The sequence below is a fragment of the Procambarus clarkii genome, chromosome 13 (assembly GCF_040958095.1).
Source record: "Procambarus clarkii isolate CNS0578487 chromosome 13, FALCON_Pclarkii_2.0, whole genome shotgun sequence".
Taxonomy (NCBI): Eukaryota; Metazoa; Arthropoda; class Malacostraca; order Decapoda; family Cambaridae; genus Procambarus; species Procambarus clarkii.
The window spans coordinates 31,526,595-31,539,042 of record NC_091162.1 but is presented as its reverse complement, the minus strand read 5'-3'; the positions used below and the strand labels follow the sequence as shown (position 1 = coordinate 31,539,042).

The 12,448-nt window shown below is 48.4% G+C and overlaps 1 protein-coding gene across 1 annotated transcript in view; it reads right to left on the bottom strand.

The window, feature by feature from the left end:
• The window catches only part of LOC123757283 (uncharacterized), a 255,142-nt gene that overhangs the window by 202,634 nt on the left and 40,060 nt on the right, over positions 1 to 12,448 (bottom strand).

Sequence of the window (12,448 nt, the reverse complement as noted above, 5' to 3'; positions counted from 1 at the left end):
ATATCCGGCCAAAATAGCCACAGGGACCGGATTAAAGCAGGTTTTCTGCAGAAATTACACTATCCGGTCAGTCCCCCAGATAATCGTGCCTTTGTCCGTATATGAAAACATGAGGCAGGCCATATGGTATTAATCCCGTCTGCCCGAGACTCGAGGCGCATGGTGTAGGTGGGGGTGGGGTGGGTGGGTGGTGTTGGGAGGGTGGGAGGGGTGCGTCAGGAGGGACTACCTGGGTACAGGAATTACCATTAATTTTAGAACAATTAATCATAGCCAAAAACAAATAAAATAACTACTAGTAATTATGTAATAACAAATAAATAAGTTTCCTAAAAGCATTGTGCACAGGCTGAAGTTTCCTTAAAAAATATTGTGAATTTTTTTCCTCCTGGCGGCCTACGTAACGCTATGGCTGCCCCAAGTGGACCTGTCCAACACTGGTCAACCCATGTGCGTCCGTCCCTCGTGTTATACACAGTGCTGCGCCATTAGTGAAATATTTTTTTAAATAACTTTTTTATTTTCATAGTAACTTTGAACATTTTTGGCCAAGACTATGTCTGGTAGCAGCATCAATCGTTCTGGAAGTGTTAAGAGGAAGAAGATTGTCCTAGCAATTAAAGACAAGTTACGTGTTGTTCAAACAGTGAGGCGTCACAGGCAGCCAAGCGCCTTCAACAAGTGAGGCGCCACAGGCAAGCCAAGCTCCTTCAACAAGTGAGGCATTATAGGCAAACCAAGCGCTTTCAACAAGTGAGGCGCCACAGGCAAGCCAAGCGCTATCAACAAGTGAGGCGCAAGCAAGCGCCTTTAACAAGTGAGGCGTCACAGGCAAGCCAAGCGCCTTCAACAAGTGAGGGCATGCAAGCGCTTCAACAAGTGAGGTGCAAGCAAGCACCTTCAACAAGTGAGGCCTCACAGGCAACCCAAATGCCCTCAACCAGTGAGGCTTCAGCAGCTGGCAGTCAAAACTAACTTAGCTTAATGAACTGTACAGTAATTTTAAGTGTTAATTTTAGTGTTGTGTTAGTATAGGTTACGTAAATTGTTAAGAATTTTTAACTTCAAGATGTGTGGCATCAATCAAGAAGACGAACACCAACAAGGTAAGTTGAGGTTTCTAGTTGAATATTTAATAATTGTATGTGGCAAGGCAATTCAAATTATGTTGTTTGTAGTATAAAAATAGTTGAAAATGGTCACTTTTGGACTCGTAGGTGAAAAAGTACCATTATCCGAAAAATGTGATAATCCGGCTGGGGGTCCTTCCCATATAGTCCGGATGATCGAGTGGAGACAGTACTATCAAAAGCCGAACTAGGGGATAGAACTCCCCAACAGAAAACAACCAAACTAGTATGATGTCACACAGTCACCGCGGCGCTGTCTGCGCAGCTCCCTCCTCCCTGGGAGGGGGAAGGGGGAGCCCCAGACCACTCATGCCAGCAATCCACCCATCAGTTCTGAGGCTGGATGTCAAAACAAGCGAAAAATCACCGACCGGAGGGAGGGGGGGGTTGCCAGGGAGCCTCCAAGTCTCACCCAGAAAATTACATTTCTTTACATTCAACCCTGGTTTTCTGGGGGGAGCCCCGTTGGCTCCCCGGAGCTAACTACCCACAGAGGAAGGTCAAAGGGACGGAACCGGGAGGTGGACACCATGCACTCCTCAACAACCGGAGAGCAAGACGACTGGAAGCAAACGCCAACCCAAGGCGACACAGCCCCGAAAGGGCCCGGGAACAACACGAGACGAGCAGCAAGGCCCCTGTACGAACACCAAAAGATCCGTGACCGAATGACAGCAAGGACACGCCACCCAGATGGCAGCAAGAGCAGCGAAGCCATGAACGTCACAGGCATGGGGAAAGAACACAGGTCGGCTAGCCGCAATAACACGGCAGACAACCCAGGACACCATCACCCACAAACAGGGAAGAACGGAACTGGATCAACTCAAAGCGCGCCCCGGACATGGCACACAAATAACAGCAGAGGGCCGCCACTGAACACAAAACACAACACACCCCCGGCCCGACTAACCAACCACCAACAAACCAAAGACCCCTCCGGAAAGCAGAAGCCCCATCCCGTGCCAGAAAAGATGGAGACCGCTGCCACCGAACAACCAAAATGCCAAAACCGAAGGAGCAGAAAACCCCTGCGGAGGAGAGCAAGAAGCCCAGCGACCCAACCCCCAGAGGCAAACGCCAACAGGAAAAAGAGCCGATGAAAAACAAACCGGAACCGAAGGGGCACCACCAACAGAGGAGAAGACAGACCACGCTGACCAGAGATCAGGATGGTGCAAGCGGTGCACGAATAGGCCGGAGGTGAAACAACGCACGAGACAGAATACTAATGGTGCAGAAGCAACACCAAGACCGAAAGCAAGCTGAAGCGGCTCCGCCAGCGCCGCACGAAATGAGGCGAAAGTATGTGGGAAGACGACGGCCCCAACCCCCACCAGAAAAACCAAGCCGACGCTAACAACTGCAGCCACCTAAGAAGGGACAGGAGGAAAAGGAAGAACCGCCAAAATACCCCATACTGCCGCCAAGAAGAAGTACACAGGTAGGACACCAACAACGATGCCACCAGACCACCAACCGGAGGTGAGACACACATAAGGCAGAACATAATCGGCCCCGACAAGGCTCATCTGAGCCCAGGAAAAGGTGGAGCTGCGGGAAGATCTCGGGCGCGACCACCAAAGCCCAGGCAGGCACAAAGGAGATGGAACGTCTACCGAACAGAAAGCTCCCCAATGCGAGCAAGCCCGCCAGGAGATCAGAAACAACGGGTCCGACGCGAGACATCGCAAGACCCTGAAAAACCAACAGGCAGGGCAAGCCAGGAAAACCGAAGAAGGCGTAAGGGTTGCCACCAGAACAGTACCCAAACCAAGGGGTACGAGCAATGAAAACAGACGAAGACACATAAGCGCACCATATGACACAGGAACAAGGACACGCCACCGCGAAACACGTTTCCAATGCATACGTGCCTCAGCAACATGCACCACATGCAACATGTATGTAGCAACATGCTTCTGCAAAGGCAGAGAACAGTGCAGGCAGACTCTAGGCCGACCCCAGACAGGGCCAACGGAGACACAACAGAAAGAAACCCAGCAGGCCCAGGAACCTGCACACCAGGCGACCGACGGCGGAGATACCTGCTCGATACCTGCTGGATGGGGTTCAGGGAGTTCATTTATTCCCCAAGCCCGGCCCAAGGCTAGGTTTGACTTGTGAGAGGTTGGTCCACCAGGCTGTTGCTTGGAGAAGCCCGCAGGCTCACATACCCACCACAGCCAGGATGGGCTGGAACCTATATTAGAAAACAGGCTAGTGTTCTCATGAAGAAGTCTACGGATGTACCAGCAATATGGCATATGCTCGCAGGTAGGACGTTTAACAACCGCAGACCTCTGACGTTGTTTCCCCGATTACACAGTGTTCCCCGATTGTGCCTATAGCACCACTGCTCTCCACTGGTACTATCCTGCATGTTCTTCCATATAGGCGGGACCAAAGAGCCAGAGCTCAAACCCCGCAAGCACAACCAGGTGAGCCCTACCAGGTGAGTACATAACCAGCACCACAATCCACACACCTCATAACACGAAAGAGGTGGGCCCCCTGAATGACCCTAGCATGGCTTGGACATGCCTATGAGTGGGACTGGAAGGGTTGAAAAGGGACGGTCACCGGTGTGCCAACGATCTCATTCGTACATAAATATACCTAAATAAAGACAGGTATATAAACATCTCTGCATCCAGTGCCCGGCCGAAAGACACCAGACCGCAGAAACTCACCTGTCGAACGGAGGCACGAACGTGACACGACCCAAAAGTGCCAAGAAGATCCTGGGAGCACCGCCAGGTGAAGAAGCCAGAGCCAGACACGCAGGAGAGCAGGGTAGAGGCGAAGGAGGAGGCCCACACCCATAACACAGGGAAAACCTCTGCGTCCTCCCCACAGCTGTAATCCAGGACACCCCCGGAGCGAAGGTGCACATACCGGAGAAGGGAGAAGAGCGAGAGGTGAAGCACCCAAGAAAAAGGGTGCAAAACACCAGCACTGAAACACACTGCCTAGACCAAAACAAACTCCCACAGCGCATGCGCAGGATACGCTGGCCGAACCACACAACCTGCTCTGCGGGAAGGTGCCAACCAGGACTACTGCACAAGAAAAGTAGCCAAACAGAACGCAACCCTAGGGAACCGCTAATTAGAAAAAACAACCCATCACATGGGAAAGGAGCCAAAAGAGGAAGCAGCGACAACATAACCGGCCAACGTAGCGAAGACAAGGAGCTCAATGGGAACCCAACCGGGCCACGAGTAGCCCAACTGGGCTACAAGTAGCCCAATACGGCGACCCGGACTAGGAGCTGACAGACGTTCCAATAATACGGGAAGTAGCGAAAACCTTCCCGAACCCTCGAGAACACAGAAGCAAACACCAGTCCCGAAGGCACACAAAGGCACAGTCGCACCCGAGACCAAAAGTCACGTAGAACCCCAAGAACGGGGAAACATGATGAAGACACCCCGCCCCAAAAAAGGAGGAGCAACGGAGAAGAGCACCCACCTACAGGACGGAACCAACCGATTCAAAGAACAAGGAACCGAGCCCGGGGAGGGGCCGACACCCAACAACTCGTACGGTGAGAGGGGGGGGGAGGAAAAACCCCCCTTCGCGTAACCACAAGCCCCGCCTAGAGGGGAGAAAAAAAAAACTGCGGGGTCCTACGGGGCCTAGGCCCCCCCAAGTCAGCACCTCCCCAGCCCCGGGAACCCACACGACAGGCCCCAGGGCCGAGCCGTCCCCCCAAAGCCCCGGTCGCACCAGAAAACCGGGGCAGCTGCGAAAACACTAAGGAAGGGAGCCCACTTGCAGACTCTTACAACACGGCTGGAGGAACAGGTTCGAATGCCCGTCACTACCCCAGAAGGGGAATTCCCCGAGACCGCCCGAGTCTTAAAATCATCGAACCCCGCCCTGAACCTACAGACGGTAAGGAACCGGATGTAGGCAGGAAGGGGGGATCCAGGGGAAAGACATGGGGGCGTGGAAGGAACCGAAGCAACCAACACCCCCAAGTCCCAACACGAACCAAAACGGGGCAGCCCCGGGGCACCCAGGGAGCAAACAAACGAGAGCGTTGCCACCACCAAGGCTCACAGCGCAACACCCTGCTGCCCACACCCGCTTAGTCAGCACTACAGGGTAACCAAGCCACAACGAGCAACAAAACTCGCAGGACTCCGGGTCAAAGGTGTCACCGACCCCACTGGCAGCAGACGGAGGCAAAACAGAGTCACCATGAGACAAGGGGTGAGAGCAACCCTCAAACTCGCTGGAAGCGAGGGGGAACTCTAGAGACACATCCATCGGACCCAAGTGCCCCCAGGGGTTTCACAGGGTCCCGAGCGTTTACTATAAGAGGACTAGCGCTCAGGTAATCCCAGGCAGGGTACTGCTAACCGGCGCCCAAAGCTACCAAACAACTTTCTAAGAGCTGAACCCCTGGGACGTGTACACTCACGGGGACCTAGCAAAGAGAACCTCCAGAATAATACTCAGAACCCAAGGGACACAAGGAGCAAGAACAAAGGCAGACCCCCCACCAGGTAGATAAACAAAAATAAAAAGAAAACCCCGGAAGAAGACAGCGTACCCAAGAGGAACAGAGCCAGCTGCCATGATTGGTGGAAACAAGCTGCACAGTACCCTGCGCCCCACCAGTGCAAAACTGCCCCTTACCCTAAGGCGAATAAGGGAGACAGAACACCCGAGCACACAAAGAGCTGCCGAAAACCAAGCAGTAAACGGCCTAGCAGGGGCAGAACCCAAGGAACTTGTGGAAGGTGGCCCCAAGCCCCATGGGCAGTACTTACAGGGCACCTAGGGAAGGGAACCCTAGGCGCATGCAGCCCAAGTACTGGAGACTCACTCCCGGCTCACACACCACCTAGAAGACAGACACCACACTCTAGGTACAGTGCTGAAACAACTATTGGAGCCGGAGCACACAACCAGTGCCAATAGCATCAGCCGAAGAACTGATGGGTGGATAGCCAGTATGAGAGGTCTGGGGCTCCCCCTTCCCCCTCCCGGGGAGGGGGGAGCTGCGCAGACAGCGGCGCGGTGATGTGTGACGTCATACTAGTTTGGTTGTTTTCTGTTGGGGAGTTCTATCCACTAGTTCGGCTGTTGGTAGCAATTTTAACCAGAATAGGGGTTTGTTTTGGAATGCTTACCTTTCTGGATGCTTGACCAGGTCGATGGCAGACATAGAATGCTTCCAACCACACGGGGGTTTCAATAGGCCATTGCTCCCGTTGCCTCTTTGAGGGGGCCAGGTTCTGGCCGTGGTCTCCAGTAGGCCCTAGAACTCCATACACATAACTGATGCCAAAGTCTGACATTAGCATAACAGCCTGGTAAAGCTCCAGGGAGCCGACGGGGCTCCCCCCAGAAAATCAAAATTCTACTTACTGTACTTTGGCCGCAATGGGGTCCAGAAAATGGCGTGTGGCATCACGATTTGGTGGTTACCCATGACGTAGACTTCCGGAGCCAGTCACCGCCAGCTTCAACATGCGCGAGTTGCCACAAATATTTTTTTTTTCATTTTTTGCGTAAATTCCAAATACATTTGTTTTGTTTTTCTTGCCAATCCTATGTATAATGAACACGTACACAATATTATGGCAGTAGAACATCTGTACTGTCCCAAGACACTGTTATGTGTCTCAAATGTTTCCACATATATTTCTCATATATCCAAAGTTTCATGTTCATTTATGTATATTTACAATATATTTACACACTATACACTATCACACACCATATACATTCACCATTAACATACTCAGAACCCCGTGAGCGTGAGCTGCCACACCCCAACCAGCTCTCCCTCACTCCTCCAACACCTTACACCATACTGTTATTGATTTTATTACACTATTTACACATGTTATGTATACGTATCTACATGTTTCATTCACCATAACTATGCAAGTAAGCTGGTATTGTGTTCAAACAGCACAGTGGCCACCATACACTGCATGAGAAATCACACAGCAGCCAGCAGACGACATTACGAATATGACGCCACCTCCCTCATCAAAATGACTCCTCCCAACGTACTCCTGTTGCTGTTTACTCTATATACACATACTGTATATACCCATGTACATGTGTGTTCACCATAGCAAACCACAAAGCTAGTATGGTGAGCAAAACAGGAGTGGCTGCCATACACAGTGATGCTACCTCGATTCCCTCCCTCCCTCACCAAAATTCCTCCTACCACAATACTACACACAGCGTTAATTATCACCACAATCCTGCTTTTATCACAATCCTGGTCACTAAATAATGTAAATGAATAACTAACCACAAGTTTATTTTGTAAAGTAACATAAAAAGTCGTTTGATGATTCCTAGATGGAGGAAATAATGCAGTGGTGCTGTGGCTAGCACTGTGAGCATCGTGAACAGCATTGATTCACTGATATTTGAACATTGTAACCAGTCATTATCACAATCAGGCTCTTCTGTAATATTATCATGGTTAAATAATACCAGTTACATATATATTTTGACATTATTAGGCGATGCTGTGGTCACAAGTTGAACAGCAGTGCTGTGAACTCATGCTGCGTGCGCCAGCCTTGGTTGCTCACTCAGTACTGAGGCTCTCACACTCAGGAATGTTGCCCACGATTTTTTTATAAAATGGTGTCTGTTTACAAGAGCCCTGAGGAAGTTGATGTGAACCCCATGTAGCCGCGAGACTTTTGAATCATACGCTAAAAATATAAGATCCCGGAGGCGCGTTGCGCACCCCTCGTTGAGGGCCTGCAGGCGCGTTGCACAGTTCAGTGGTTAACCACCATGCCGCGCTTCATTAAAATATGACACATCCCCAGTGCACATAAAATAAATTCTTTGCAAGAAAATTTCTGTCATTCCAAAATTGTTAAATATCCTCCCCTGATCACATGTATGCTGAAAATATTGCATAGATGTACTTACTTCGGCCACAGTGATGTTCACAAAATGGTATGTGATGTCACGATTTGGTTGTTGCCTGTGTCGTAGCCTCCCAGAGGCAGTTGCATACCAGATTCAACAAGCACGAGTTCCCACAAATATTTTAATATTCATTTTTTCCACACAACTAGAAATGCATTGCTTTTGTTTTTTCTGGCTTATCTTATGTATGTTGAGCAGGTTTACAATATTCATACAGTAGAACATCTGTACTGTTTCAAGAAACTCTGTTACATGTATCACTGTCCACAAACATTGTTCATATTTTCTGTATTACATACAGTATTCAAATATTTACATTTACAACTTATTTACACACTGTACACTATCACAGACTATATACAACACTATGAACACTTAGCACTGCACGAGTGTGTGATAGTCACTGAAGCAGTCAACGTGGCACAGGGGAACTTTGCATTCAACGCACCAAGTGCAGATGGATCTTTGCTTCTGTTCCTTACGTTGCGTGTTCTTGCAAACATCCCAAGAACATTTACCCTTATCACGTGTTCCTGTGCTTGGCATATAACCAAGCTTGGGTACAGCAAGGTACTCTTTACAATTTTCTGTCAGGAACTGTGTGAGGCATTGTTGCTGGCACCCCACGTGGCGCAACACTGCCCTCCACCCCATATTTCACCAGCAGCTGCGACACTACAGCAACACAGAATGTACATAACGGTGCTCTCTTGCCAGATTTCACGAGACACATGTTGAAACAGTTCAGCACTGCAACGTCAACAAGGTGGGAAAAACAATTTCTTGGTTCATTTCACAGTTTTCCTCACGCACTCGACGGCACTAACCATCATGTCACATTTATCTACTAAATGCATATTTACATTGTAGTCAATGACACAATCAGGTTTATACACTTTCACCCCTGTTACAAAGTTGACTTTGCTACTGTCCAACATGGCACCGGTATGAATAGTTGTCAACATATTCACCTCGTGTCTGTTCCTCCAGCGTACTGATAACATTTTTTCACACTTTCTTAGCTGACATTTACCCACTGCAATACCAATGCCTAACAGTAGCATTTCCCTCCTGTGGGCCTTGACCTTGCCACATACGGTGGTGTTATGGTCATGGAGGAATCTGGTCAGCAAGGGGCTAGTATAGTAGTTGTCTGTGACGAGAATATGCCCCTTGTTCAGCAATGGTCCCATGAGTGTTTTCACGACAATGCCTGAGAACCTGTGTGGATCTTGACCTGGTATGTCAACGTCTGTACCTGAATACAATATCATGTCCATGACCATACCAGTTTCACAGTCACATAGCACGAAGAACTTTAGTCCAAACCTGTGCTGTTTTGATGGAATGTACTGCTTGAACGCCAGTCGTTTTAGGAATCAAGGCCTTAGGGACCAAGCGATGAAGTGTGATGGCAGTTGGAATTCTAACTATATGGTCAAGGTTTCAAGGGGATAACTACAGTGGCCGCTCGACTTACGACTGCCCCAACTTACGATAATTTTGAGTTACGATGTAAATTTAATCGAAAAATGCAACTCGACATATGATGGTGTCATCGACTAACAATATTTGTTGGTACACGTTTGGGTCGACTGAGCGCGTGGTTCCCGGTCACCCAGGCCGACCTGCCTCAGTTTACTACAGTTGCCCGGTTAGTGACGATCACACCTATAAGAAATTCCGTGTTTGTGATGATTTTTTGCTTTTTGAACATAAAAGTAATTATTATATATCATGCCATGGGTCCCAAGAAAGTCAGTGGTAAGGTTCAACATATGAAAACCCATGTAAGGATGACCATAGAGCAAAAACAAGAGATCATTTGTAAATATGAAGATGGTGTGCGGGTTGTTGAACTAGCTAGGAAGTACAACAAATCCCAGTCAATGATATCCACCATACTGTCTAAGAAAAAGGACATTATGAGTGTTAAAGTGGCAAAAGGCGTATCAATAATCACGAAACATAGAACACTAACACTTGAGGATGTTGGACAGTTATTAATTTGGATACACAGCAAGGAGTTAGCGGGTGATAGAGTTTAAGAGGCCATCATTTGTGAAAAAGCAAGGAAATTGCATGAAGACCTTTTAAAGAAAACCCCTGAAACGAGTAATACAAATGTGAAAGAGTTTAAGGCGAGCAGGGGATGGTTTGAGAAATTTAGAAAAAGAAGTGGCATTCACAGTGTTCTGAGTGTTGTGTGTTGCGAACTGGTGGAGGAACACAGCGAAGAACTGACCACCGAAGAACTTCACAAGAAGCAGCAACAAGAGACAGCTGAGGAAATTTCTTCAGGGGAGGAGACAGTACAGAATGTCCCTTCCTCATAAAGAAAATGTGTGCAGCATGGGAAGAATTGCAAACTTTTGCTGAAACGACTCACCCAAATCACGGGGCAGTAGGCCGTTGGAAGGGGACTCCCCCTTCCAAACAGTAACACCTTTCCTTCTCCCCCCTCCTCACCATCTTCCATACGCATCATGAGTCCTCCATACAGGTAAGATAAACATATGCACTGTATTGTAGTTAGAAAAAAAACATTGTATTCAGTATAAAATGTATTTGTAAGTTAATATTTTGGAAGGTGGGGAACAGATTAATGCAATTCCCTTTATTTCTTATGGGAAAAATCTCTTCGACTTACAATATTTCGACTTACGATCCGTTTCTGGGAACGGATTACCATCGTAAGTCGAGGCCCCACTGTATTGCCACGACCACTGCTGATAATGAGATGCCTCATCTGAGTCGTGCTTGCTTCTCCAATGCCTGTTAACTTGAAAAGAACTAGTAATTCGTCAATTACAACATTCTATGCTGGTATAAAATAGTCACGGAACTTTCCTCTCAAATCACTAAATATGTGCCGCACTTAACACAGTCTGTCTATCTGTCTTCATTAGCATTGTTCTCAAAGCGCAGGCACCTAAGAAGGAGCAGGAACCTATCATGTTACATGTACCTGTTGAACAAGGGAGATTGGTACAAGGCTGTTTTTGTTCCAATAATCCTGGGTCACATGTCTTCCTGAATGCTTTATCATCATGCACAATGCTAAAAACACATACATTTCCTCAATACTCGTGTCTTTCAGTGTCATTCGCGAGGCAGGTAAAATTCCAGAGGCAATGAGTTGCAGAGCGTATTGGTTCATCTCTGCAACGAGATGCTCCATGAATGGCTGATCGAATTATGCCTATATATAATCAATTTCAGCCATATCATCACCAGTATAGGGAAATAAGGGTGTCACATCAACATCGGTATCATCAAATGCGGCCCCAATAGCACGGTTCTGTCGTCTTGTGCTAGAGCTGCATATGGGTATGGCAGGAGTTGAGGCTGTTCTGCGTAGTGTAGGCCTACTACAAACACCTGATGTTGAGGGCCCACTGTCATCTTTGTCCTCATGCCGCGTGACATGCTGGCTCTTGCCTCGGTGTGTTGCTGGCACAGCAAAGTAGGCATCCTTCAGTCTAAGATTATAGAGTTGCACCCTGACAGGGCACAAAGCCTGGGTAGGTAGATATGGAGGAGAAGCTGTTACCCATGCAGCCGGTCCCCCCTCTCCACGTTGCTGAAATTATCCAATAGAAAGGCAAATGCCAATACACATGATTCCAGCAACGTCGCAGGAGCTGCCAGAATGAGGTCGATGTCAACAACGAACTGCCTTAGGGGCTCCAACTCCGGATTTTTCCTCGAGGTTGACTCCTGAAGCCTTTCCCAAAAAAGAGGTATGGCCGCAAGGCAGCGGAGGTTAAAAATCAGGGGTTTTCCTTCCCCTAGATGGGCTCCCTTCCCAGGCTATCGAGTCCCATCTACCCGGAGCAGCTGGTTTTAAGGTGCCAGAAGCACGCCCTCGCCCCTTCTCCTGTCGGTAAAAGCAGTTCCGCCGGACTTAAAGACTAAGCCACCCGTGCAGGCCAGGAGTTGGACTTGGTTGTCAGAGGCTATTGGAGATGCATGCCATATAGGAGCATTTTATAGGTCATGGGACCTCGTCCCCCATTACCACCCCCTGGCTATGACAACCCCTTGGAACCAGGCACAGCAAAACTCTGCCTAATATACAATACAATACAACAATACAATTTTATTTAGGTAAGGTACATACATACAATAAATATTTACAAGGATTGTTTGACTTATAGGTAGAGCTAGTACATACAATGCCTAAAGCCACTATTACGCAAAGCGTTTCGGGCATATCACTAAAGTCACTCGCACTTGGTTCATCAACACTGCTTGTATCCGAGCTAATGTCACTGAGCCCAGAAAATGACTCATCACATGTACTATCACCCAGTAGACTGGGTGATAGTACATGTGATAGTGCATGTCAGGTGACACAGATGGTGATGGTACATCCAGTGGTGTTG